Consider the following 27,046-nt stretch of genomic DNA (forward strand, 5'->3'; position numbering starts at 1 on the left):
GCCACACAAAAGCAAACTACAAGAATTTTAAGCTAGTATAAAGAACAGGAGGACTTGTGGCACCTCAGAGACTAACAAATTTATTTGAGCATAAGCTTTCGTGAGCTACAGCTCCCTTCATCGGATGCATACAGTGGAAAATACAGTGGGGAGATTTTATATATACAGAGAACATGAAACAATGGGTCTTACCACACACTGTAAGGAGAGTGATCAGGTAAGGTGAGCTATTACCAGCAGGAGAGAAAAAAAACCTTTTGTAGTGATAATCAAGGTGGGCCATTTCCAGCAGTTGACAAGAATGAGTGAGGAACAGTGGGGCGGGGCGGGGAGTAAACGTGGGGAAATAGTTTTACTTTGTGTAATGACACATCCACTCCCAATCTTTATTCAAGCCTAATGTAATTAATTCCAATTCAGCAGTCTCTCCTAGGAGTCTGTTTTTGAAGTTTTTTTGTTGAAGAATTGCGACAGTGAGCAGAGCAGTGATGGCTGGCATTGTGGGACTGGTTTTTGAATGCTATAATTCCTGACGTCTGATTTGTGTCCATTTATTCTTTTATGTAGAGACTGTCCAGTTTGGCCAGTGTCTCCTAAGATCCGTGAGAGTGATGGGTCATCCTTAAGGATAGGTTGTAGATAACTTCTACAGGACAGGCCCAACAAAGAAAATAACAGAACGCCACTAGCCATCACCTTCAGCCCCCAACCTAACCCTCTCCAGCGCATCATCAAGGATCTACAACCTATCGTGAAGGACGACCCATCACTCTCACAGATCTTGGGAGACAGGCCAGTCCTTGCTGACAGACAGCCCCCCAACCTGAAGCAAATACTCACCAGCAACCACACATCACACAACAAAAACACTAACCCAGGAACCTATCCTAGCAACAAAGCATATTGCCAACTGAGTCCACATATCTATTCAGGGGACGCCATCCTAGGGCCTAATCACATCAGCCGCATGATCAGAGGCTCATTCATCTGCACATCTACCAATGTGATATATGCCATCATGTGCCAGCAATGCCCCTCTGCCATGTACATTGGCCAAACTGGACAGTCTCTACGTAAAAGAATAAATGGACACAAATCAGACGTCAAGAATTATAACATTCAAAAACCAGTCAGAGAACACTTCAATCTCTCTGGTCACTCGATTACAGACCTAAAAGTGGCAATTCTTCAACAAAAAAGCTTCAAAAACAGACTCCAACGAGAGACTGCTGAATTGGAATTAATGTGCAAACTGGACACCATTAAATTAGGCTTGAATAAAGACTGGGAGTGGATGTGTCATTACACAAAGTAAAACTATTTCCCCATGTTTATTCCCTCCCCCCGCCCCCCAGTTCCTCACACATTCTTGTCAACTGCTGGAAATGGCCCACCTAGATTATCACTACAAAAGGTCCCCCCCCCCCCACCCCCGCTCTCCTGCTGGTAATAGCTCACCTTACCTGATCACTCTCGTTAGTGTGTATGGTAACACTCATTGTTTCATGTTCTCTGTGTATATAAAATCTCCCCACTGTATTTTCCACTGCATGCATCCAATGAAGTGAACTGTAGCTCACGAAAGGTTATGCTCAAATAAATTGGTTAGTCTCGAAGGTGCCACAAGTACTCCTTTTCTTTTTGCGAATACAGACTAACATGACTGCTACTCTGAAACCTGTCTTTAAGCTAGTATGTAGCTCAAAAGAAAAGTAATTCCTATAGCAACTGGGGGCTGGTCTACACGACACAGCTAGGTCGACATAAGATGCCTTATGTCAACCTAATTATGTCAGATTTTGTCTACATTGCAGAGTTTTGTCACCAAGAGGTGGATTTTGGCAATGAAACAGTGGAGGTGTACAAACTGCAATGACACTTTTTTGGTGACAAAACTCTTCAGTTTTGGCAACAAAATGTAACCACCTCGACGAGAGGCACAGGGCTTTTTGCAGCAAACTTAAAGTGACAAAGTGTCAGTGTAGACGCTGCCATTCGTTATATTGCCATCACTGGCCTCCCACAATGCCCGCCATGACTGCTCTGCTCACTGTTTTGAACTCGGCTGCCCTGCATTCCTGCTACACAAGCATGCGCCTCTTCCCTTTCAAAGCTCTGTGAAGTTCTGAGAGCTGACCATGCTGCTCAGCTCTGGCAACAAAGGGCAAATCATTAATGTGGAATGCTGCTCTCTCCCACACTAGGAACACAGAGGGTGTGTGTGTGTGTGAGTGAGAGAGAGACTGCTGTGCTGTGCTGTGCAGAGCCAGGGAGGGAGGTGGGGGCTGATGTCGGGGATGTCCCCCTCCCCCTGCCTCAGGGGCTGGTTGCTTCCAGCGGCTGTCTGAACTTAGAGACATCCTGTCTACACACCCACTCTCTCACACACTCCCCCGACAGACCAGATGCTCTGTCTCTCATTCACGCACATATGCACGCTCCCTGTCACACACTCTCCTCCGCCCCCCTTCAGTTGAAAAGGGTCTGGCAATCTAGTAGGATACCCATGGAACCATGGGATAGAGAAATCTGCATCATGTGGGGCTGTACCTGCCCCATGAGGTATTGCAAATCCTTCCCAAAGCACCCTGCAGCCAGTTGCGCAGTGGGATAGCTATCTATAGTGCGCTGCTCCCTGTGTCAAGGCAGGAGCTGCTAGTGTGGTGACTCTGCTGACACAAGGAGCATAGCGTGGACATGCAGTAGTGCTTCAATTAAAGTGTCATAATTTTTAGTGACAACATTCTGTAGTGTAGACAAGGCCTCGGTGTCTACACTACAGACTTCCTCCTGCCCATGTAAGTGCCCTACTACACTGACATACTAACTCCACCTCCATGAGAGGCGTCATGCTTATGTTGGTGTAGTTAGGGCGACACAGTGTCTGTGTAGACACTGCGTCCCTTACATGGGCTGTTGGCTGTCCTGTCAATTTCCTGGCAGGAGCTGTGAAATTGACAAGAAAGCCAGGCAGCTAGAGCCTAGTTGCTGCCCTGGAGAGCTGGGCAGCTTCCTTCCTGCTCTATGGTTGCCAACTTTCTAATTCCAGAAAACCTTGCCCCACCCACAGCCCCACCCCTTCCCTGAGGCCCCACTCCTGCTCACTGCATCCCCCCTCCCTCCATTGCTTGCTCTCCCCCATCCTCTCTCAAGTGCTCATTTTCACTGCAAGGCCCAAACAGGCGTATTTCTTGTTTTGACAGATGTATTATGCTCAGTTCAGGTTTTACTTGTTACAGGACGCAAGAGCTGGCAGCAAAATAATCAAAAAAGGTAATTTTTTAAAAAATGAAGTTTCACAAAGGTTTTCATGATTCTTTCCCTCCCCTCTTCCCATTTTTCGTAACCAGCTCCATGCTTTTTGTTCACTAAAGTTATTGTAATTTTATGTGTGGAATTAGGACCACACGTTATCACAGCTGCAATGGGTCCATTAAAAGCCCACTCCTGAAGCCCAAATACAAATCCATAGAGCACAATCACAGAGATGCACAGCTGTCCAGATACCTATATAAATAAATCTGTCAAAACTGTCTCCCACACCTACATGCAGTTACACACGTGTATTCATCTGTACACATCTAGCATGCACTAACTCATAGACTTCCACATTATTTAATATTATAATTGTTGTTTAGTGCCTAGAAACCCCAACTCAGATGAGGGCTCCAGGGTGGTCAGTGCTGGACATATACATAAAAAGAGAGAGTCTGCAACAAAGACAGGTTTCAGAGTAACAGCCGTGTTAGTCTGTATTCGCAAAAAGAAAAGGAGTACTTGTGGCATCTTAGAGACTAACAAATTTATTTGAGCATAAGCTTTCGTGAGCTACAGTGAGAGCTCACGAAAGCTTATGCTCAAATAAATTTGTTAGTCTCTAAGGTGCCACAAGTACTCCTTTTCTTTCTGCAACAAAGAGTTTATAATGTAGCTAGACAAAGGTGGGGAGAAATGTATGATACATAGAACCATAGAATATCAGGGTTGGACAGGACCTCAGGAGGTCATCTAGTCCAACCCCCTGCTCAAAGCAGGAGCAATCCCCAATTTTTGCCCCAGATCCCTAAACAGCACCCTCAAGGATTGAACTCACAACCCAGGTTTTAGCAGGCCAATGCTCAAACCACTGAGCTATCCCTCCCCCTGACACATTGGCTCTTCTGCAATTACTAGTCAACAACATTCACTTTTTAAGAAATAATACATTTCTTTTAAAGTTCCCTTCTCTTTTAAAAGCTTGTTATGAAATTAATACAGACATATTTTATGTCATCAATTTTTTTGCGTGCAAGCCAGCAAAAGGAATAAAAGTCAAAGAATTAGGCTGCAAATTTTATTCACACAGGTAAACACACATGCAGCAATACACGCACCTCCCTACACAAAGAGAGACCGTCTTACATACATACAATGCATGCACACACTTGCTGTTAAGGCTGATTCCCCACTCTGGCACTTCGACAGCAGAAGGCAGGGCCTCGCAAGGATTTTAAAAATTAATACTGGCCAGATCAGTCTTGTATTAAACTTCCAAGGTTACAGCTTTTTTTTGACCTTGGATTGGTAGATGCTGCCACCACCCAAGTGCAGAACCCCTTTGAGAGCCCAGGAAGGCGCACGTGGGAATTTCTTTCTGTGGGGTACCCTCAAGCCTTTTCACACACACCCCTCCAGGAAAGAGCTGAGAAAGAAAAAAAGGGGGAAATTAGCGTTGCCACCAGCTAACTAAACAACATGTGCACAAACCTTTTAAGACACAAAAATTCTGTTTTTAAAAAAGATAAGCTTTATTTAAAAAAAAAAGAAAGAAAATACATCTGGAAACATAGGCTATTGCTAAATCTTAAAAGAATAACTAAAAGGATTAAGCACTAAGAATAGCTTTCTAGGGGTCCTGCTTAAAGGTTACAAGCAAAACGAAAGCACCTGGGGTTAGCACAGAGGAGTTCACAAGCCATAAAGAAATAAAAAGAAATAAACCTAATCACATCTTTTTAGACATTTTCTGATCTACTTACATATTTGGGGTTTTAAATGGGTAGTTTTTATGTATGATACTGAGGATTTTTCATGGGATTTTTTAGCTACTGGCTGGCTGGGTGTCCATAAAAGGGAGGTACCCCCCCCTTCATTTATTACAGCCCCCCCCAAATTACAGACAGTGTTGGGCAGCCTGGTTTAGGTCAGGTCCACACCGTCTGGGATTTCTTCCTGGAGGTTTAGGAAAACAGAGTTAATAAGATACATGCACCTTTAATTTTACTACTAATTACATGAAGAACTAAACAGTATTTTTCACATTTTAAGGACTACAGTGACATAGAATGCAGGAACATTTTTACCCGGCTGATTTTGGGAAACCTTCCTGGGAGAGTGCATTAGCCACTTTGTTAGAGGCTTCTGAAATGTGTTATATTTTAAAATTAAAGTTTTGAAGAGCTAAACTCCATCAAAGAAGTATTTTGTTAGTTTTTTTGACTGTATGAAGACACTTCAGTGTAGCATGGTCAGTCTGCAGGTGGAAATGCCATGCCCAAATGTATGGGGGTAGCTTCTCTAGAGCATACACAATGTTTTTTTGAGACTGACTAGTGGCTTTTCCTTTTAGAAAGTTTTTTGCTGAGAAACACAACAGGATGGAATTGTTGATTTGGTTCTTCCTGCATTAAAATTGCTTCTACACCACACTCAGACACATTTATGGTTATGACAAAAGTTTGGTTGAAGTTCAGGGCCCTTAGTACAGGGTCAAATGTAAGGGCCACCTTAAGCTGGTTAAAGGCTTTTTGACACTTTTTAGTCAATTGAACTGCATTTGGTTGTTTTTTCCTGATTAGGTTGGTTAGTGGGGTGGCAATTTGACTGTAGTGTGGTACAAATTGTTTGTAATACCCAGCCAAGCCCAAGAAGGATTGGACCTGCTTCTTTGACTTAGGGACAGGCCAATTTTGGATAGCATTTACTTTAGCCTGTAGGGGGTTGATAGTTTCTTGACCCACCTGGTGTTCAAGGTATGTTACCCTGTTTAGGCCTATTTGAAAATTTTTGGCCTTAACGGTTAATCCTGCCTCCCTTATGTGCTAGAAGACAGCTTGGAGGTGTTTTAGGTGTTCTGCCCATGAATCTGAGAATATAGCCACATGGTTAAGGTAGGCGACTGTAAATTTCCCAAATTCAGCCAGAAGGTTATTTACCAGTCTTTGGAAGGTGGTGGGTGCATTTTGCAGTCCGAAAGGGAGCACAGTAAATTCATACAGCCCTACATGGGTGATGAAGGCTAACCTTTCCTTGGCTGGGTTATTTAGCGGCACTTGCCAGTACGCCTTAGTTAAGTCTAAGGTGGAGATGGATTGGGCACATTTTAGTTTTTTCAACAGCTTATTTGTGTGTGGCATTAGATAGTTCTTTGGGCGAGTTACAGCATTTAGTTTATGGTAGTTTACGCAAAAGTGGATTTCCACATCTGGTTTGGGAACCAGAACCACTGGAGAGGCCCATGCACTCTCAGAGGGGCAGATTACACCCATTTGTAACATGTCCTTGATTTTCTTTTTTATTGTGGTTTTGGCTTGAGGAGCCATCCTGTAGGGTTGGGCTTTAATTGGGCGAGGATCACCTGTGTTAATGGAGTGGTATGCCTGTTCTGTCCATCCTGGGGTGGCTGAAAACATTGTCGCGAAGCTGGTGCACAGCTCCTGGATTTGCTGTTGCTGCTTACACCCAAGGGTTGTGGAAAGGCTTAGCTCTTCTACGCCACCGTTGCTTTTCCCTTCATAGTAGACTTTTTAAGGCCACTTAGCGTCATCTCTTTCCTGGGCTGTAAACTGGAGAACCTTGATTTTTTGGTAATAAAAGGGCCTTAGAGAATTAACATGGTATACTTTAGGTTTTAGGGTAGGGTTTGGGAACACTATGAGGTAATTAACAGCTTCCAGGCACTTTTGGACCATAAATGGTCCCTCCCACAACACTTTCATTTTATTGGCCTGGAGTCCTTTCAGGACCGTGACTTGGTTACCTACTCTGAAGGAACGCTCTCTGGCATGTTTATCATACCAAGCCTTTTGCTTTTGATGAGCATTTTGTAGATTTTTTTCGAGCAAGGGCTAGAGAGTTTTTGAGGGTGTTTTGCAGGTTGGTTACAAAGTTCAAAATGTTAATTCCTGGAGAAGATGTAACCCCTTCCCATTGCTGCTTCACCAACTGTAATGGCCCCTTAACTTCGTGGCCATAAACGAGTTCATAGGGTGAAAACCCCAAACTGGGATGATGTACAGCCTTGTAAGCAAAGAGCAACTGCTGCAAGACTAGGTTCTAATCATTGGAGTGCTCATTTATGAATTTATGTATTATGGCCCCCAAAGTTCCATTAAACTTCTTCACTAGGCCATTCATTTGATGGTGGTAAGGGGGGGCAACCAAGTGGTTCACCCCATGAGCTTTCCAAAAACGTTTTATAGTCCCTGCCAGGAAGTTAGTTCCCGAATCTGTAAGGATGTCGGAGGGCCAACCTACCCTGGCAAAAATGTTTGCCAATGCTTGGCTCATGCTTTTAGCCCTGGTGTTGCTTAGACCTACTGTTTCAGGCCATCAGGTAGCAAAATTCATGCAGGTCAGTATGTACAGCTTTCCTTTGAGTGTTTTCCTAGGGAAAGGACCCAGAATATTCACAGCTACACGCTGAAATGGAACCTCAATTATGGGGAGTGGCTGGAGAGGGGCCTTGACCTGGTCTTGGGGCTTTTGCACCCTCTGGCACACCTCACAAGACCGGACATAGGTAGAAACGTTTTTGCCCATTTCCTTCCAGTGGAATGACTTTTTCAAACGGTTTTTGGTCCTATTTACCCCAGCATGGCCACTAGGGTGATCATGGGCTAAGCTCAAGAGCTTTTCCCTATACTTAGTTGGAACTACCAACTGTCTCTGAAGATGCCAGTCCTCCTTGTGGTCACCAGAAAGGGTTTTTTTGTATAAGAGTTCTTCTTCTACAACAAACCTGGACCTATTAGAAGAGCTGAGAAGCGATGGGTTGCTCTGTGCTGCTGTCCAAACTCCCTTGAGGCTTTCATCTGCTTTCTGGTCTGCCTGGAACTGCTCCCTTGATGCTGGAGACGTTAGTTCCTCGCTGGATTGTGGACTTGGGCTTGGTTTCACTGGAAGCGATGCAGGTGATGGGGATGTCTTCGTCAACTGTGAACTGCTTTCTACTGGTACACTAGATTGTATTTCAGGCTCCAGTTGAGCTTTTTGCACCAGTTGAGCGGCTGCTGTGGGTGCAGGCTTTGTGGTGCCCTTTGGTGCTGGCTCCCCTGACTTGCGTGAGGTTGCAAGCATGGGCTCTGGTGCTGACTGCTTCCTGGGTCTGGCTGTGTCCCTGGAACTGGATTTACAATCACTGCCATAGACTCTGGTCTGGCTCTGCCACCACTGGCTGGGTTCCTAGGCCTGTGGTATTAGGGGACACAGACTGGGTTCTTGTAGGAGGAGTTAGGTGTGGAGGCCTGTTTACCTGGCTGTGGGTGACCATCCCCACCCTTTTTGTTAGCCTCATGGTTGGCTGTCTTTTCCCAGCAGCATGGGAACAGGATAATTGTCATAGACTGCAAAAGTCCATGTTCCTGACCAGCCCTTGTACTGGACAGGCAGCTTGGCTGTAGGCAAGTTAAAAGAGTTGGTCTTAAAGAGTTGCACTGTCACTTGGGCCTTTGAGTTGATGAATTTGGGGTCCACCAGGGATTGGTGGATAGCTGACACCTGTGCTCCAGTGTTTCTCCATGCAGTAATCTTCCTCCCACCCACACTCACAGTTTTTCTTTGCTCTGGGGATATTTGCGAGGCATCTGGGCCTGAAGGCTTTTGGTTGGATCCCGGGGTGATGAGTTGCAGTTGGCTGGTGATCTTGGGGCAGTTGGCCTTTACATGCCCCAGCTCACTCCATTTAAAGCATCACCCAGCTGACTGGACTGGGGCGAGGTGGGTGGTTGGAGAGTAGGGTGGTGGGACAAGAGGGCATTTGGGGTCTTCCTCGCTGTGTAGAGGGCTCCTCCTTGTGAGGTGGGGCCTTGGGGTGACTTTGATGGTGGGGTGTTGTTTCAGGTTGCCCATTCTGGTATTCCCACCAACTGCTACTAGCTTTCTTTTTTTACGCCACCTTCACCCATTTGGCTCCTATCTTCCCCGCCTTGATTACAGTTTTGGGCTTTTCATTTAGGGTGTACCTTTTTATTTTCTCAGGAACACCCTCTAAGACAGGGATGGGCAAACTACGGCCTGCGGGCAGGATCCGGCCCGCGGGATTGCCCCCCGTGGTGCTGCAGGCTCCGCACCGTGTCCCTGCGGGAGGGGAGGGCAGAGGGCTCTGTGCGTTGCCCTTGCCTCCAGGCTCTGCACCCCACAGCTCCCATTGGTCTCCCACACCCCGCACTCCCTCCTGCACCCCAACCTCCTGCCCCAGCCCTGCATACAATTTCCCCACCCAGATGTGGCCCTCGGCCCAAAAAAGTTTGCCCATCTCCCTGCTCTAAGAACTGCTCCATTTATATTAGGAGAGACAGCTCTTTCAGAAACTTAACGCTTGCTCCTGATATCCAGGCATCCCAATGTTTTACAGTGTGATCAGCATGTTGGGAAAATGCCACGTCTGGTTTCCACCTTAGGGCTTTGAACTGCCAACGAGCATGCTTGGGTGTTAGCCCCATCCTAATTCTGGCCTTTTGTTTAAAAAGTTCGTACTTGTTTATGTGTTTTTTAGGCATTTTAGCTGCCACCTTTGCTAAGGGTCCACTGAGTTGTGGCTTCAGCTCCACCCTATAATGGTTTGGAGGGATGTTGTACCCAAGGCCAGCCCTTTCAAAATTTTCTAAGAAGGCCTTTGTATTATCATCTGTGACGGGTTGGATCACAGAGAACCCCTTGGGAACTGCCACCTGATGTGCCAAGACTACTTCTGTCCCTGCCTTCCCTGCTAGCTTGGGACTCCAGAACCCTGCCTGGTTGTGCCAGACCTGCTTGCCGGCTACAAACACAGACCCAGGTCTGAACCACGTCCCACAAACTGCAGGCTTAACTGAAAGCACCGTAAGAAGTGTTCCTGTTTCTAACACTCAGATGCCCAACTCCCAATGGTGTCCAAACCCAAAATAAATCTGTTTTACCCTGTACAAAGCTTATATAGGGTAAACTCATAAATTGTTCGCTCTCTATAACAGTGATAGAGAGATATGCCCAGCTGTCCCCCACCCACCCCCCGGTATTAATACATCCTCTGGGTTAACTAATAAGTAAAAAGTGATTTTATTAAATACAGAGAGTAGGATGTAAGTGGTTCCAAGTAGTAACAGACAGAACAAAGTGAATTACCAAGCAAAATAAAATAGAACATGCAAGTCTATGCCTAATACAGTAAGAAAACTGAATACAGATACTGGAACACCTCTGAGGGTGAGGTTTTCCAATAAGCTTCCTTTTACAGACTAGTCTCCTTCTAGTCTGGGTCCAGCAATCACTCACACCCCCTGTAGTTACTGTCCTTTGTTCCAGTTTCTTTCAGGTATCCTTGGGGGTGGAGAGGCTCTCTCTTTAGTGAGCTGAAGACAAGATGGAGGGGTCTCCCAGGGGTTTAAATAGACTTTCTCTTGTGGGTGGACACCCCTCCTTCCCCCTGTGTAGAATCCCAGCTACAAGATGGAGTTTTGGAGTCACATGGGCAAGTCGCATGTCCATGCATGACTCAGAACTTACAGGTAGCAGCCATGGTTCACATGCTACCTTGAATGTCCTCAAGTAGACTTCTTACATGGATTGGAGACTTCCAAGATCCATTGTCCGTTAACTGTTTCTTGATTGGGCACTTAACTTGCACATTCTTTTCTCAAGAAGCTGACCAAATGCTTTACTAAGGCTTCTTAAAATCAAGCAAGTTCACAGCCAATATTAATAATTTTGAATACAAAAATGATACATGTTACATGGCATATGTAGCATAAAACATATTCCAGTTATGTCATATATACATTCATAAGCATATTTTCATAAAGCCGTATGCGGTGCAACGTCACATCGCCTACCTTGTATGTGGGGAATTTCTTGGAATGGGGAGCGGGACCTGGAGGAGGACTGTTAGGGTGAGCTGGTTGACCCAACTTAGCCCTTTCCAGCTTGAAGCACTTCAGCTCTGTTTCTGCTTCCAAGTGCTTCACCTCTGTCTCCAAGCACTTCTCCTCCGCTTCCGCCTCCAAGCGCTTCATCTGCAGGAAAAAATTTCTGTCTTCTGCAGTTAGAACTTGATCTGGATTAAGGGCATCCCTCCATCTTGGCATCTGGATCCCGGGTACGGGAGGGCTGACCATTCCCTCCGGGGGGGATCTCCAGTCGCCCATCCCCTCCCTGCATTTCTGTCATGGAGCTGGATGTCTGGGCTTGATCCGGGTCTGTTTTCATAGAATCATAGAATATCAGGGTTGGAAGGGACCCCAGAAGGTCATCTAGTCCAACCCCCTGCTCAAAGCAGGACCAATTCCCAGTTAAATCATCCCAGCCAGGGCTTTGTCAAGCCTGACCTTAAAAACCTCTAAGGAAGGAGATTCTACCACCTCCCTAGATAACGCATTCCAGTGTTTCACCACCCTCTTAGTGAAAAAGTTTTTCCTAATATCCAATCTAAACCTCCCCCCTTTCTCTGTGGTGTGCTGCTTTGGGAAGACTGGTTGCTCTATGGTTTCAGTGCCTAACCATAACCTCATGCACAGGGCTGCCCTACTCTAGCCTAGCTATTTCATTGCCACAAAGCTAGAAAAAAAAAGTAAACTGCTTGTTGGACTCCTTGGCTTTGCAGGCTGAACCCTTTGCAGGCCTGATCCCCCTTAGGCAGCAAAGAAAATGAGAGAGAGAAGAAAAAGCCTCCCTGGCTTTGCAGGCTGCCAAAAGGGAAAATGTGTCCTTTTAAAACCCTGAGCTCTGGGCCTCTGGTTTAAAATGATCCCACCTCTGCCACTATGTTAAAGCTGATTCCCCACTCTGGCACTTCGAGCGCAGAAGGTGGGGGCCCGCAAGGATTCTAAAAATTAATACTGGCCAGATCAGTCTTGTATTAAACTTCTAAGGTTACAGTTTTTTTTGACCTTGGATTGGTAGATGCTGCCACCACCCAAGTGCAGAACCCCTTTGAGAGCCCAGGAAGGTGCACTTGGGAATTTCTTTCTGTGGGGTACCCTCCAGCCCTTTCACCCCCCTCCAGGGAAGAGCTAAGAAAGGGGGGGGGAAAGGGGAAATTAGCTGTTGCCACCAGCTAATTAAACAACGTGCACAAACCTTTTAAGACACAAAAATCCAATTCTGTTTTTAAAAAAGATATATTTCTTTTTTTAAAAAAGAAAGAAAACACATCTGGAAACTCAGGCTATTGCTAGATTTTAAAAGAAGAACTACAAGGATTAAGCACTAAGAATAGCTTTCTTGGGGTCCTGCTTAAAGATTACAAGCAAAATGAAAGCACGTGGGTTTAGCACAGAGGAGTTCACAAGCCATAAAAAAATAAAAAGAGATAAACCTAATCACATATTTTTAGACATTTTCTGATCTACTTACATATTTGGGGTTTTTAATGAGTAGTTTTTAGGTATGATACTGAGGATTTTTCATACCTGGCCCCAAGCTGTTTACAGCATAACTGCCTTGTCCGACTCTCCCCGGAGAACAATAACAGACAGACAAAAGGGAAGTCTTTTTTTAATTTTAAAAAGTTCTAGCCTTCCCATTCATTGGCTCTTTTGGCCAGGTGCCCACTCACTTCCTTTTACCTATGCATCGCAGTGAGACTTTTTAACCCTTTACAGGTAGAGCAAGTAGAAAACAGCTACCAAGAGGGATTTTATAGCTACTGGCTGGCTGGGTGTCCATAAAAGGGAGCTCCCCCCATCCCTTTGTTTATTACACTTGCCTACACAGAGACATTTTTTCATACAGTTTTCCAGGGGCTGCCTAAATCACCCAGCTGGGAAGGGAGGAGGATTGGCTGGAGGCGAAAAGATGGGGGTGGTGGTGGAGGAGCAGGGATGGGGAGGGAAAGAAGCCAAGGACGAGAGCAGGGTGGGGGTGAGAGGGGGCAGTGAAAGAGAGAGGGGACGGTGTGGGGGGTATGTGGGGTGGTTGGGGATGCAGGGGGAGGCAGAAGGCTACAGGTGCATGAGGATGGTGGGGCACAGGTATATAGGGACATAATGGGAGTGCAGGAGTGTATGGAGGTGAATGGGATGCAGGGAGTGAGGGACACTGGGGTGGCGGCTCTGGGAGGGGGAGAGGATGAGTGGGAGAGGGTACCGGGCTGGGATGGGTAGGTGTCGGGAGAAGGATGGGATGGGACAGGGGAGGGATGCAATGATGGGGGGGTGGAGGTGCAGGGGGGTTGGGACGGGGAAGGATGCAGTGAGGGGGATGGAGGTGCAGCCCCATTCCCAGCACTCGGAGACGGGGATACACATAGATTGATGGCGATGGGGCAACAGACAGACCGTGTTTCGCTGCAGGGCACGCTCCACAGCTCGAGCCTAGCTACGCGAGGAGGAGAAAGCCGGGCAGCAGCGGGAGAGGTGCGTGCCATGTGACCCCTCAACAGCTGCCTGCTGAGCCCTCGCAAGTTGCGCTCACACCAGTTCCTCCCCTTCTCTGACCCAGCCAATAGGAGATGCAATTGTGGGCGGGGGATGGGGCAGCTGGCGGACCCCCCTGGCCACCCCTAAGGCTAGGAGCCGGACATGCCGGCTGCTTCCCGGCCTGGGAGCCACGTGGCGCGGTGGCAAGCAGGGAGCCTGCCAGCCCCGCTGCGCAGCGCTGCAAGCCGGACAGTCAAGGGCCCAGTCAGTGGTGCTGACCAGAGCCGCCAGGATCCCTTTTTGACCGGGTGTTCTGGTCCAAAACTGGATACCTGGTCCCCCTACCATGCTCCCAAGCAGCTCGTCAAAGTTCAGGGCCCTGGGGATGGTCCAGTGGGAAATAGAAATTGGGGATAAAACTGCATCAGTGAAATACCTGACTTATTTACAAAGAACATACGAAGTCCTGTCTCTCTGAACTCTGAAGGAACCAGGAACAAAGGGAGCAGTCTCTCCCTCAGTCTCCATGTGACTGAGTGGTAGGAGTGAGCTGGCAGGTTATTTCCCATTCTGATTAACTTGTAACCAGAAGACGCTTGAAAATTGTAAATTGCTAATTTATGGTATTTGATCAAATAAAGTACAATGGTGTTGCCACCCACTCACTCCTTTGAGCATCACTGTGGGTCCCTGTATGTATGGGTGGGGAACACAAAGAGCATGAATGAATTACTGACGATAATGTTAGATAAGCAGATGAACCCAGACCCTCCTAAAAACGAATCATAGAACTAAATCAGAATATCAACTCCTTTAATGTTACAAAAGCCACAGTCTCCATCACCACTTCCTCGCCAAGCTACAAATCAGAGCACATTTGCTAATCACAAACAGTTCTCTTAGTGTCAGCAGTGTAGAACAGAACGTTAGAATTCTCTATGACATTCTATAGGATGGATCCAAAAATCTAGAGAAAGGTTATCATTTTCTATTAAATTGGAAAAGTTTTGAGAGTAATTTCTATAGAATGGTGTTACATTTCTATAGAACCTTATTGATTTAATCCCTATGCAATGATATAGGACTTTTCCATAAGGGTTGTCCCGAATACGGGCCCTGATTTAATAAAGCGCTTAAACCCCACTGGAGTCTATGGCATTTAAGGATGTGCACAGGGGCTCTGCTGAATAGGGATGGAATTACTGTGATTGTTCCCAGGAGGCAGGGGGTGCCCAGGATGTGAGGCACCTCACTACCACCTGCCCTTAGTGTGAGAAAATCTTGTCTGTGCCTTCTGGGGGTCAGTTCCCTGACTCCATCAGCCGTGGGCAACTCAAGCACTCCCCTCTCAGCCCACGTGGGCACTACTGTCCCTCCTGCAGGTCAGTGATAGGCACAGTCCAACTCCTGAGCCCTCCAAGCATCCTCCTACAGTGCCCAGCACCCGTGCCACTCCCAGCATTGCCAGACCCGCTGTTCCCCCAGGAATGGCACACCCCAGCTTATCAGTGTCACCTCAGTATTGTGACCCTTAGCTCCATTTCACGCACAGCACTTACAATCATTTTTAGTGAAAACAAGAATAAGTTTATTTAACAAAGTATGGAGATGGGAGAAGAAGCAAGTCAGATTAATAGAAAGAAAGGGTTACATATAAAATAAAATCATAACATACATTCTAGAGCCTAAGCTTAACTAACAAGAGGCCCTCTTGTCTGTAATAAGGTCCTGCTTCCCCATAGCCCTTCTCACAGCATTTGTCAGGCAGGATGGCTCAGACCCTCCTTTCATAAGAACAAACCTTGTTCTGGCAGCATGTCTCCCTGGATGAAGGATGCCCAGGCATCTCTCTGCACCTCTAGATCTATTAGACCAGTCCTTTGTTCTTCACTTGTAAACAGGGTTCCCAAACCCCCAGCTGTTCATCTCTTCCTGTTAACTTTCCTCCTAAAGTCCCCCACAGTCTCTTCATTAGCATTTGACTTAGTATGGAAACAGATTTCTGTTGCAAGACACACTACACAATGATTGGCCAGGGAGTTAAGTGTCTCGCACCTCCTGTATGGTGGAATCTGTCTCAAGCCACACTACCTCTGGGTGAACTGCCTTTAATTTTAAGGCTCCAAAAATATCATTTTGAATGTATGCACATCTCCTTCCATATAACCGCACACACGTTTCTCATGATGACCAGTGTGACACAGACCTCAGCAGAGCCCTGACATGACGCTCTTTGGTGAACTAGACTGTAAATACGAGGCCCAGGGGATCCCTGTAGCCCTGATGTACCCTTGTGCCCTCTGCCTGTGTCAGGGTTCCTTCCCCTGAACTCTACAGGGGGACCCGCATGAAAGACCCCCTAAGCTTATTCTTACCAGCTTAGGTTAAAAACTTCCCCAAGGTACAAACTTTGCCTTGTCCTTGAACAGTATGCAGCCACCACCAAGTGTTTCAAACAAAGAGCAGGGAAAGAGACCGCTTGGAGACATCTTCCCCCAAAATATCCCCCCAAGCCCTACACACCCCCTTTCCTGGGGAGGCTTGAGAATAATATCCTAACCAATTGGTTACAAAATCATCACAGACCCAAACCCCCGGATCTTGGAACCATGGAAAAATCAGTCAGGTTCTTAAAAGAAGGATTTTATTAAAAAAAAAAAAGAAAGGTAAAAATCATCTCTGTAAAATCAGGATGGAAAATACTTTACAGGGATTCAGATTCAAAACACAGAGGATCCCCCTCTGGGCAAAACCTTCAAGTTACAGAAAACAGGAATAAACTTCCCTCTTAACACAGGGAAAATTCACATAAAACAAAAGATAAACTAATCCGCCTTGCCCAGCTTACCTATACTGGTTGCAATATTGGAGACTTGGATAGGATGGGTTGGAGAAGATGGATTTCTGTCTGGCCGCTCTCAGTCCCAAGCGAGAACAACCACTAAGCCCTGGTCTACACTAGGAGTTGAGGTTGAATTTAGCTGCGTTAAATTGATTTAACCCTGCATCCATCCACACGACGAAGCACTTTTTTTTTACTTAAAGGGCTCTTAAAATCTATTTCCTTACTCCACCCCCGACAAGGGGATTAGCGCTGAAATCAGCCTTGCCGGGTTGAATTTGATGGACTGTGGACGCAATTAGATGGTATTGGCCTCCGGGAGCTATACCAGAGTGCTCCATTGTGACCGGTCTGGGCAGCACTCTCAACTCAGATGCACTGGCCAGGTAGACAGGAAAAAGCCCACAAACTTTTGAATTTCAATTTCCTGATTGGCCAGCGTGGCAAGCTGCAGGTGACCATGCAGAGCTCATCAGCAGAGGTGACCATGATGGAGTCCCAGAATCGCAAAAGAGCTCCAGCATGGACCGAACGGGAGGTACGGGATCTGATCGCTGTATGGGGAGAGGAATCCGTTCTATCAGAACTCCATTCCAGTTTTCGAAATGCCAAAATCTTTGTCAAAATCTCCCAGGGCATGAAGGGCAGAGGCCATAACAGGGACCCGAAGCAGTGCTGCGTGAAACTGAAGGAGCTGAGGCAAGCCTACCAGAAAACCAGAGAGGCGAACGGCCGCTCCGGGTCAGAGCCCCAAGCATGCCGCTTCTATGATGAGCTGCATGCCATTTTAGGGGGTTCAGCCACCACTACCCCAGCCGTGTTATTTGACTCCTTCAATGGAGATGGAGGCAACACGGAAGCAGGTTTTGGGGATGAGGAAGATGATGATGATGAGGTTGTAGATAGCTCACAGCAAGCAAGCGGAGAAACTGGTTTTCCCGACAGCCAGGAACTGTTTCTCACCCTGGACCTGGAGCCAGTACCCCCCGAACCCACCCAAGGCTGCCTCCCGGACCCGCCAGGCGGAGAAGGGACCTCTGGTGAGTGTACATTTTAAAATACTATACATGATTTAAAAGCAAGCATGTTTAATGATTAATTTGCCCTGGCATTCGCCGCTCTTCTGGATGTACTCCCAAAGCCTTTGCAAAAGGTTTCTGGGAAGGGCAGCCTTATTCCGTCCACCATGGTAGGACACTTTACCACTGCAGGCCAGTAGCATGTACTCGGGAATCATTGTAGAACAAAGCATTGCAGTGTATGTTTGCTGGCGTTCAAACAACATCCGTTGTTTATCTCTTTGTTTTATCCTCAGGAGAGTGATATCATTCATGGTCACCTGGTTGAAATAGGGTGCTTTTCTTAAGGGGACATTCAGAGGTGCCCATTCCTGCTGGGCTGTTTGCCTGTGGCTGAACAGAAATGTTCCCCGCTGTTAGCCACGGGGAGGGGTGAGGGGCTAGCCACGTGGTGGGGGGAGGCAAAATGCGACCTTGGAATGAAAGCATATGTGCTATGTATGTAATGTTAACAGCAAGGTTTACCGTGAAAGAGTGTACCCATTGTTCTATAAAATGTGTGTGAACTCAAAACCCTGGGTTTAGCAGGCCAATGCTCAACCCACTGATCTATCCCTCCCTCTGGTATTTCAGGCAGGACTGAATCTCCATTCAAGGTGCCCCTGACAGACCTCACCAAAACGATTGTCGGCCATTGATTTCATAGAGGGAGGGAGGGGGGAAGCAAATGAATACAAAACAAATCTGGTCTATTTCTTGTTTTGATCCACTCCATCTATCTTTTACATCTTTGGCTGGCAGCAGACGGTGCAGTAGGACTGCAAGCCATCCACATCTCCTGCCTGCCCTGCAGAAGATGGTACAATAGGACTGCTGGCAGGACTAAAGAGAATGACCTGGTTGAGTCACTCCTATTTTAGGTTTCAGAGTAAGTGAGCTGTAGCTCATGAAAGCTTATGCTCAAATAAATTGAATAGTCTCTAAGGTGCCACAAGTACTCCTTTTCTTTTTACTCCTATTTTAGTCCCTGTACCCATGTCTGCCCAGGCGCTCCTGACCGACCTTACTGAGGCGGCCAGGAGCACCTCGGACATGATGAGGATGGTTTTTAGGCCTATTGTACCGTCTGCCGGCACAAGGCAATGGGTTGCTGCTGCTGTGTAGCAATGCCGTACCGCGTCTGCCAGCACCCAGGAGACATATGGTGACGGTTACCTGAGTGGGCTCCATGCTTGCCATGGTATGGCATCTGCACAGGTAACTCAGGAAAAAAGGCGTGAAACGATTGTCTGCCATTGCTTTCACAGAGGGAGGGAGGGCCTGATGACATGTACCCAGAACCACCCGAGACAATGTTTTAGCCCCATCAGGCATTGGGATCTCAACCCAGAATTCCAGTGGGCAGCGGAGACTGTGGGAACTGTGGGATAGCTACCCACAGTGCAACGCTCTGGAAGTCGATGCTTGCCTCGGTACTGTGGAAGCACTCCGCTGAGTGAATGCACTTAGAGCATTTTGTGTGGGAACACACACAATTGACTATATAAAAACGATTTCTAAAAAAAGACTTCTATAAATTCGACCTAATTCCGTAGTGTAGACATACAACAAAGAGCACAAACAAAAGCCTCCCCCCCACACAAGATTTGAAAGTACCTTGTCCCCTTATTGGTCATTTAGGTCAGGTGCCACCCAGGTTAGTTGAGCTTCTTAACCCTTTACAGGTAACAGGATGTTGCCTCTGGGCAGGAGGGATTTTATAGCACTGTATACAGAAAGGTGGTTACCCTTCCCTTTATATTTTTGACACCTGTTGTCATGAAGAGCTCCTTAGGTCACAGTTACTCACATGTTTCAGAGTAACAGCCGTGTTAGTCTGTATTCGCAAAAAGAAAAGGAGTACTTGTGGCACCTTAGAGACTAACCAATTTATTAGAGCATGAGCTTTCGTGAGCTACAGCTCACTTCATCAGATGCATATCGTGGAAACTGCAGCAGACTTTATATATACACAGAGAATATGAAACAATACCTCCTCCCACCCACTGTCCTGCTGGATAAGCTTACCAGCAGGACAGTGGGGTGGGAGGAGGTATTGTTTCATATTCTCTGTGTATATATAAAGCCTGCTGCAGTTTCCACGATATGCATCTGAGGAAGTGAGCTGTAGCTCACGAAAGCTTATGCTCTAATAAATTGGTTAGTCTCTAAGGTGCCACAAGTACTTCAGTTACTCACATGTTTATGGTTAACCTCACACTTACATGCTTTGTTGAATTGGGACCTTGGTGTGTGGAGGTGGAGTGGGGAGCTGAGCAAACACTGGCTGAGCTCTGTCGGTCTCCTGCTGCCAGTCCACATCCCTTGGCTGTGGACACCCAGCCACAGCGCTTGACTAATCCCAATTCAGTGCTGGCCTCAAACCTGCCCCCACTGTGTAACTCTCATCTCCCATGGAGCCCACTCAAGCTTCATCCCCCTTCTTAGTGCCTGACTCGGGGAAAGACTCCCATTGATTTAATGGGCTCTGGTTCAGGTCCTTCATGAGGAAGGGCTGGGTCTCAGAATGGGATAACAAGAACAAATCCCCAGTTATGCCAGCCATACTGCTAACACCATCCTCTGGAAACAACCCACACCCCAGAGCTGAGCTACCTCCTCCCACATACTCCCCAAATGCCTACCGTATCAAAGCCAACAGCCTTCTCATTCCAGGGTATCCAAACAAATAGCCTCACAACCCCCCCTTCTGCACAAACAACCCAAACGAGCAGGTCTCTGTGGTAGGGCGTATACCTACCTTTCAGTGCACTCCCAAGGGGACCCCACAGCCCTGCCTTCTGCTGCCCCACTCAGAGGCCCCACCCTGAGCCAGGCAGTCTGTTCAGAATCAGATCAGGGAGACAGTCAGCCGCGAGGGGCTGTCAGTCACAAGGGAGTGAGAGGCAGGGGCTTTGCCAGCAGCCAGGACAGGGAGCTCTGGGGAAACAGGAGCTGCCCTGGTTATTGGTGTGGAGTTCACTGACGGGACGCTGCATGGCCAAGGACTGTGGGTGAGTTTGAGTTTTGAGGGGTAAAGCAGAGCTTCCTAATACCCAGAGAGGGATGTTTGTGTTTGATCCGGTGCCTCTTGTGACCAGTCTTTTTAGTCACTTGGGCCATGGTTCTGCCACCATTATAAATAAACAGAGAGCAGGATCTCCTCCACAGTCTGCTGTGCAGACGCTACGCCCCTCCCTTCCTGCTCACCCGCACACGGCACCTCACTAACCGGAACACAGCACTTCCCCTTCCCGGCTGAGTGCTGGGGCCTGACGTGAGCGCTACCCAGGCGGGGATGGGCTGCCCCAGACAGGGGCCTGTGGGTTTGAAAGGGTTCTCTTCCCACCGGCTTGTTGGAGATAAATGGCAGGAAGTCTGCAGCCTCAGGCTGTGATGTTAATGAAGTTAGGGGACGATCTGCTGGCTGCCATAATAATACCCTGCACACATTGCTCTTCCTCCAGCATCACCACTCAGTGAATCTCTGTTTGTGTTACCATAGCGACTGCAGCAGCAACATCTGCAGGCCACTCCTGATCATGGGGCTGCCTGTCATCACGGTTACATTGGCCAGCTGGCCACCATGCCCGCTCCCCAGAGGCTTCTCCTGCCTGCAGGAGGATCCCTTGCTTCTGCAGTTTTGCTTTTGCCTGGTTACCTAGTTGCTCCAGCCAACATGCTTGATTGTTCTCATCTATATCAGCTCACAGCCCAACCCATTGGTTCCTCTCCCCTACCTGTGTTTTGCCAGTATCTGTCCTCATCTCTCAGCACACAGCTCTTCTCTGTACCACTTTCTCCTCCTCCCTCCATCCCTTTTCCCCCCTCTCCTTCCAAATCTCCTTCTCTCTTGCCCAAACAAGTCTACAGCCCCCTCCCTTTCTCCTACTGTCAGGGACCCAGGGCTGAACAGACCCAGCTCATTGCCCTCAGCTGATTCAGCTAATAAACCTGGCCTCCTGATTGGCTGAAGGCTCCTGCCCGCACATTCTCAAACCCTGCAGCAGGCCTGGCTTCTCAGTAGCATTTCATACCTGTGGCTATGGCCTTGGTCCTGATCCAGCTGATGCTCGGTTCTGACCCTTGGCTCTGACTCATTCGCTGGACTTGGTAACTTGACTCTTGAACTGGGCTCTGGTCACTAGGTCTGGCTGCCCTTGTTCCAACCAGCAGACCAGCTTCCTCTCCAGTCCTAACAAGGCCACGCACAGCCCCATCCATAATACTTCTGAGTCCTGGAAGTAGGACCTGTCCTTTTCTTTCTGTTCATAGAGCTAAATCTATCTCTTTCACACACAGACATGCACCCCAGCCCCCTTCACCTTCCAGTGCATTCAAGATACTGCTGCTCTGGTTGTTTCCCTGGCTCATTGCTTGTCTGTGCAACTCAGCACCAATTACTGCCTCACCGTCACCTTAGACTCTAGCCCTCCCCAGGGATCTGCAAGTCTTTGATTGGTGAAGTGACAGAGTCAGTGCAATGGGGCCGGCCTTTAAGGCCCAGATGTCTGTCTGTGTTGCAACCAGCTCCATACTTCCTTCCATGCTGTGTACTATGCATGGGATGTCCTCCTGGAATTAACCCGTGAGGCTACTGCCCTCTTTCTTCAAACCCCAGACTTCTGTTATGTTTACAGGCAATAGGTAGGGCTAGTAGGATATTTTCCATCACAACTGGTTTTTGACAGAAAATGAAACAACCTTTTTCCCCCTGCAAAAAGTGTCTTTCCCATGGAAAATTTTGACTTTTCATCAAGAAACCAAATCCCCACACTTTTCAGTTTCAATGAGAAGTTGAAGATTTCCATGGAAAATTTCAGCAAAAACTATTTTCTTTTAACTCTTTTCAAAATTCTCTATGAACACTCTTTCCCCCATCTTCTGTCCAGCTCTAGTAATATGGCAAGTGGGGAAAGCTGTATTTATTTCATATTCTTCTAATGCTCCTCTAGGTATATGGGGCCCATCATGCTGCAAAGTAGTGACCTATGTAACTACATGATCTTAGTTTTGTATCCTTGTTAGGGGGCTTATTCCTTCACCCACTTACTTCCCTGGTCCTTCTCGCATGAACAGAGAGCAACAATACCTGAAGTCCAAAGGTGCAAACAATTCAATGTTTATTGGGGTGAACTTCCAGCAGGCATGATTCCAGTTTCCTTCCTTAGTGTCCCCCTTCCCAGCTCTGACACCACAGGGTCTTACCTGTGGCCCTGTTCCCATTCCCCCCCTTAGCAAAACATGATTCCAGTTTCTCCACCCCCATTCCCTGTTCCCATTCCCGCCCTTAGCAAAACATAATTTCAAGTCCCCCCGCACACTTCCTGATTGACTGCAGATATAGTAAAACTTGAGTTCTGCTTAGCTATACCTTAACCAGTCATTTTACTGAAATTTAACTAACCAATCTTAACATATTGTAACATGATTATTTAACCAATTATATCCCACCACCTTAATTAGTTGACACCCAGCAAAATTAATTATACAGCAGACAGAAACAATCACAGAATCAGACAAAGATTATACAGACAAACAATAGGGAAATGGGGACTACAGTGATAGAACAAACACAGAAATGAGGATTTCACATCCCAGCTATTGATAAGTGAGTTCTTGCCAGACAGGATGCTATCAAACTAGGTTTCCTTTTACATCTTCTAGGCTCTTCCCTTTCTCTGAAGGTGATAGGAATACAGTCCTGTTCTGATAATGCCTAACAGCCCAATAGCACCTGATTTCAATGTGACTAGTTTGGAATGTGAGGAGGTGACCGGTCGCTTCCCAGCTTATGGCTGCTTCTGGTGCTTACCCAGAGGCCTTACCTAAGAACAGGGCCTCAGACTGTCACAGTGAGAAAATGCCTTATACAGGCAGTAATTTTGATTCTTTCTTTTATATTTCTGTAACTATCTAAATGATAAACATACACCTAAATTCTTAAAGTATAGGCCTTTGCAGACAGGCCTGAATATCTATATCCTAACAATCCTCATTGTCCTTCCCTCCTCTTGATAAAGACACAAGTGAATGTGACAGGCAAGTTAGGTGTTTGCGGCAGGAACTGTCTACCTGTGCACTGATACAGCACCTAGCACAATGGGACCTCCAATCTGACTGGAACCACAAGGCATCTCCTATTACAAAGGATAAATCATCATGATAATGTAAATGCAAAAATATCAACACTGTGACTTACCAAAATCGTCTCTCCCATCCATTTCCAAATGTGTAGCAGATGTTACTGCTTGTTATAAAGACTGTCAGTGTCCATGCTTCACAGATAATCAAGTTTATAAATTTAATAAAATCAATAACAAGACGTTAATTGCCAAAAGCCTCTGTTTTTCATACTGATTTTATTTTGATTTACTCAATGCTACAATCCAGCCACACCTGCTTGACTTTAAGTTGGGACTGCACAAGTGATATTTTAAAGAACACAAATGCTGAAAACAATGGAATCTACTAGCTAAGGTCCTGATCCTGCAACCCGTGTGAATGGCCCTTTTGCTTTACTCCCATGCATAGCCCCATTGAACTCAGAGGAGCTACTCATGTGAGTAAAGTGATGCAGGTGTTACAGGATTGGGACCTAGGGATATTTGAACACTTATTTTACTCCCTTAATGTCATACTTCCTAGAAATACCAAGCTGTTGACCTGCATGGTACTTAAATAATGCATGGCAAATACTGCCATGATATGGGAGAAGAGTATATCTTGTCTCTCCAGAGATCTCAACTTCAAAGGAGTTAAAAGCACGGTTGCCAATTCTCGTGGTTTTATTGTGAGACTCATGATATTTAGTATGTTTCTTAATTTCCAGGTCCTGGAGTCCTGTGATTAAATGGGAAATTCAGCTTTCATTTAAAAATTAAGTTTCCAGCCTTTAATGGTGGAGAATACCTTGAGAATGTGATCCTTTAAAGGCACAAACCCAGAAGGCAAACAAAAAAACCCCCCTAAACATTTATTATCTTAATAAAACTCATGATTCTGAGGCCCTGACTCGTGATTTAGCATGAAAGGGGGTTGGCAGTACTGAAGGAAAGTGTCTCCAATGTGATTTCTAGTACATATCACTTCCAGGTCATCGTAGGTGACATGCAGCGGATACAGATTGCCTTTCTTCTCCAGCACAGACAAGTTATAATTGTTGCCAATGCTCACAATTCTACTCTGAAAAGAAAAGGAGGACTTGTGGCACCTTAGAGACTAACAAATTTATTTGAGCATAAGCTTTCGTGAGCTACAGCTCACTTTATTGGATGCATGCAGTGGAACATACAAGTGGGGGGATGAACATGAAACAATGGGTGTTACCATACACACTGTAACGAGAAAAGAAAAGGAGGACTTGTGGCACCTTAGAGACTAACCAATTTATTTGAGCATAAGCTTTCGTGAGCTACAGCTCACTTCATCGGATGCACTGTAACGAGAGTGATCAAGTAAGGTGAGCTGTTACCAGCAGGAGAGAGAAAAAACCTTTTGTAGGGATAATCAAGGTGGGCCATTTCCAGCAGTTGACAAGAACGCGTGAGGAACAGTGGCGGGGGGGGGGAGGGGAATAAACATGGGGAGATAGTTTTACTTTGTGTAATGGCACGTCCACTCCCAGTCATGATTCAAGCCTAATTTAATGGTGTCCAGTTTGCACATTAATTCCAATTCAGCAGTCTCTCCTTGGAGTCTGTTTTTGAAGTTTTTTTGTTGAAGAATTGCCACTTTTAGGTCTGTAATCGAGTGATCAGAGAGATTGAAGTGTTCCCCGACTGGTTTTTGAATGTTATAATTTTTGACATCTGATTTGTGTCCATTTATTCTTTTACGTAGAGACTGTCCAGTTTGGCCAATGTACATGGCAGAGGGGCATTGCTGGCACATGATGGCATATCTCACATTGGTAGATGTGCAGGTGAACGAGCCTCTGATAGTGTGGCTGATGTTATTAGGCCCTGTGATGGTGTCCCCTGAATAGATATGTGGACACAGTTGGCAATGTGCTTTGTTGCTAGGATAGGTTCCTGGGTCAGTGGTTCTGTTGTGTGGTTTGTGGTTGCTGGTGAGTATTTGCTTCAGGTTGGGGGGCTGTCTGTAGGCAAGGACTGGCCTGTCTCCCAAGATTTGTGAGAGTGTTGGGTCATCCTTCAGGATAGGTTGTAGATCCTTGATGATGCGTTGGAGAGGTTTTAGTTGGGGGCTGAAGGTGACGGCTAGTGGCGTTCTGTTATTTTCCTTGTTAGGCCTGTCCTGTAGTAGGTGACTTCTGGGAACTCTTCTGGCTCTATCAATCTGTTTCTTCACTTCTGCAGGTGGGTATTGTAGTTGTAAGAATGCTTGATAGAGATCTTATAGGTGTTTGTCTCTGCCTGAGGGGTTGGAGCAAATGCGGTTGTATTGTAGAGCTTGGCTGTAGACAATTTATTGTAGATAAGTTTCTCCCCCCCACCCCACTGTTCCTCACACATTCTTGTCAACTGCTGGAAATGGCCCACCTTGATTATCACTACAAAATGTCTCCCCCCACCCCCCTCTGCTGCTGCTGCTGCTGCTGCTGCTGCTAATAGCTCACCTTAAGTGATCACTCTCCTTACAGTGTGTATGGTAACACCCATTGTTGCATGTTCTCTGTGTATATAAATCTCCCCACTGTATTTTCTACTGCATGCATCCGATGAAGTGAGCTGTAGCTCATGAAAGCTTATGTTCAAATAAATTAGTTAGTCTCTAAGGTGCCACAAGTCCTCCTTTTCTTTTTGCAAATACAGACTAACATGGCTGCTACTCTGAATTCTGTTGTGGGTCTTGCCATATTTGGTGATTGTCTTAAATCCCCCAGCTGCCAGAGTCAGGTGCTTATGGGAGGTTTCAGAGGAACAGCCGTGGGAGAATCTCAGCTTCCTTTTAAAGCAACAGTAAGTTTCTAGTCCTCCTGATTGCAGAAAAAAAACTTTGAAATGTGATCTCAGTGTATCATAAAAACTCAAACACCAGAAGGGAAATAAAATGAGCCCACAATGTATTATTTTTTAAATCTAATGATTTTTAAGCCAGTCTGGTGATTTTGGGGGTCTGTGTCCAGATTTCTGAACCCTGGGGGTTGGCAATCCTGCATTTTGAAAGTCTCTCTTCCCTTTTATTCTAGCTCAGGTCTCAAAACTACAGGCCACAGCGTACAGCGCTCCCCCTCTTGGGGCCAGAAGCGTGGACTGTATATCCCAGCATGCAATCCTCCACCTGGAGCTGAACGGCTGGCTGCTCGTATGTCATATCAAAATCCAGCCTTGCGTGCTGGGCCCTGCAGTGTTCACCTGCTCGCTGAAACGGGATGGAGCAGCTGATAGTCCCGCTGTAGCTGAGGTTGCAGCTCAGTTTCTGATTAGCAGATTACTGGCTGGCTCCTTGCTTCAGAGGGGGGCCAGGAAAGGGTGCGGGGCAGGTTATCCCTGCCTGCTTCTCTGGCTTGGCCTGCTTGGGGGAGGATCATGTGATTTCCTGGCTCCAAGCCCTGCCCTGTTTGCAGTGTGTGTTTTCTTGCTGCTGTC

At 46.7% G+C, this 27,046-nt stretch overlaps 1 protein-coding gene across 2 annotated transcripts in view; it reads left to right on the top strand.

Moving 5' to 3' along the window:
• GALM (galactose mutarotase) overlaps positions 1-27,046 on the top strand; it is an 84,007-nt gene that overhangs the window by 18,887 nt on the left and 38,074 nt on the right. The window contains exon 1 of one of the 2 annotated variants that reach the window (XM_073339973.1): positions 26,749-26,762. The exons of the other annotated variant lie outside the window; for it this stretch is intronic. The gene's annotated coding sequence lies outside the window, so the exon portion shown is untranslated. Of the gene's footprint in view, positions 1-26,748; positions 26,763-27,046 lie in introns of those variants that run through there. 2 annotated transcript variants of the gene reach the window in all.

Source organism: Lepidochelys kempii, chromosome 3 (assembly GCF_965140265.1).
Source record: "Lepidochelys kempii isolate rLepKem1 chromosome 3, rLepKem1.hap2, whole genome shotgun sequence".
NCBI lineage: Eukaryota > Metazoa > Chordata > Testudines > Cheloniidae > Lepidochelys > Lepidochelys kempii.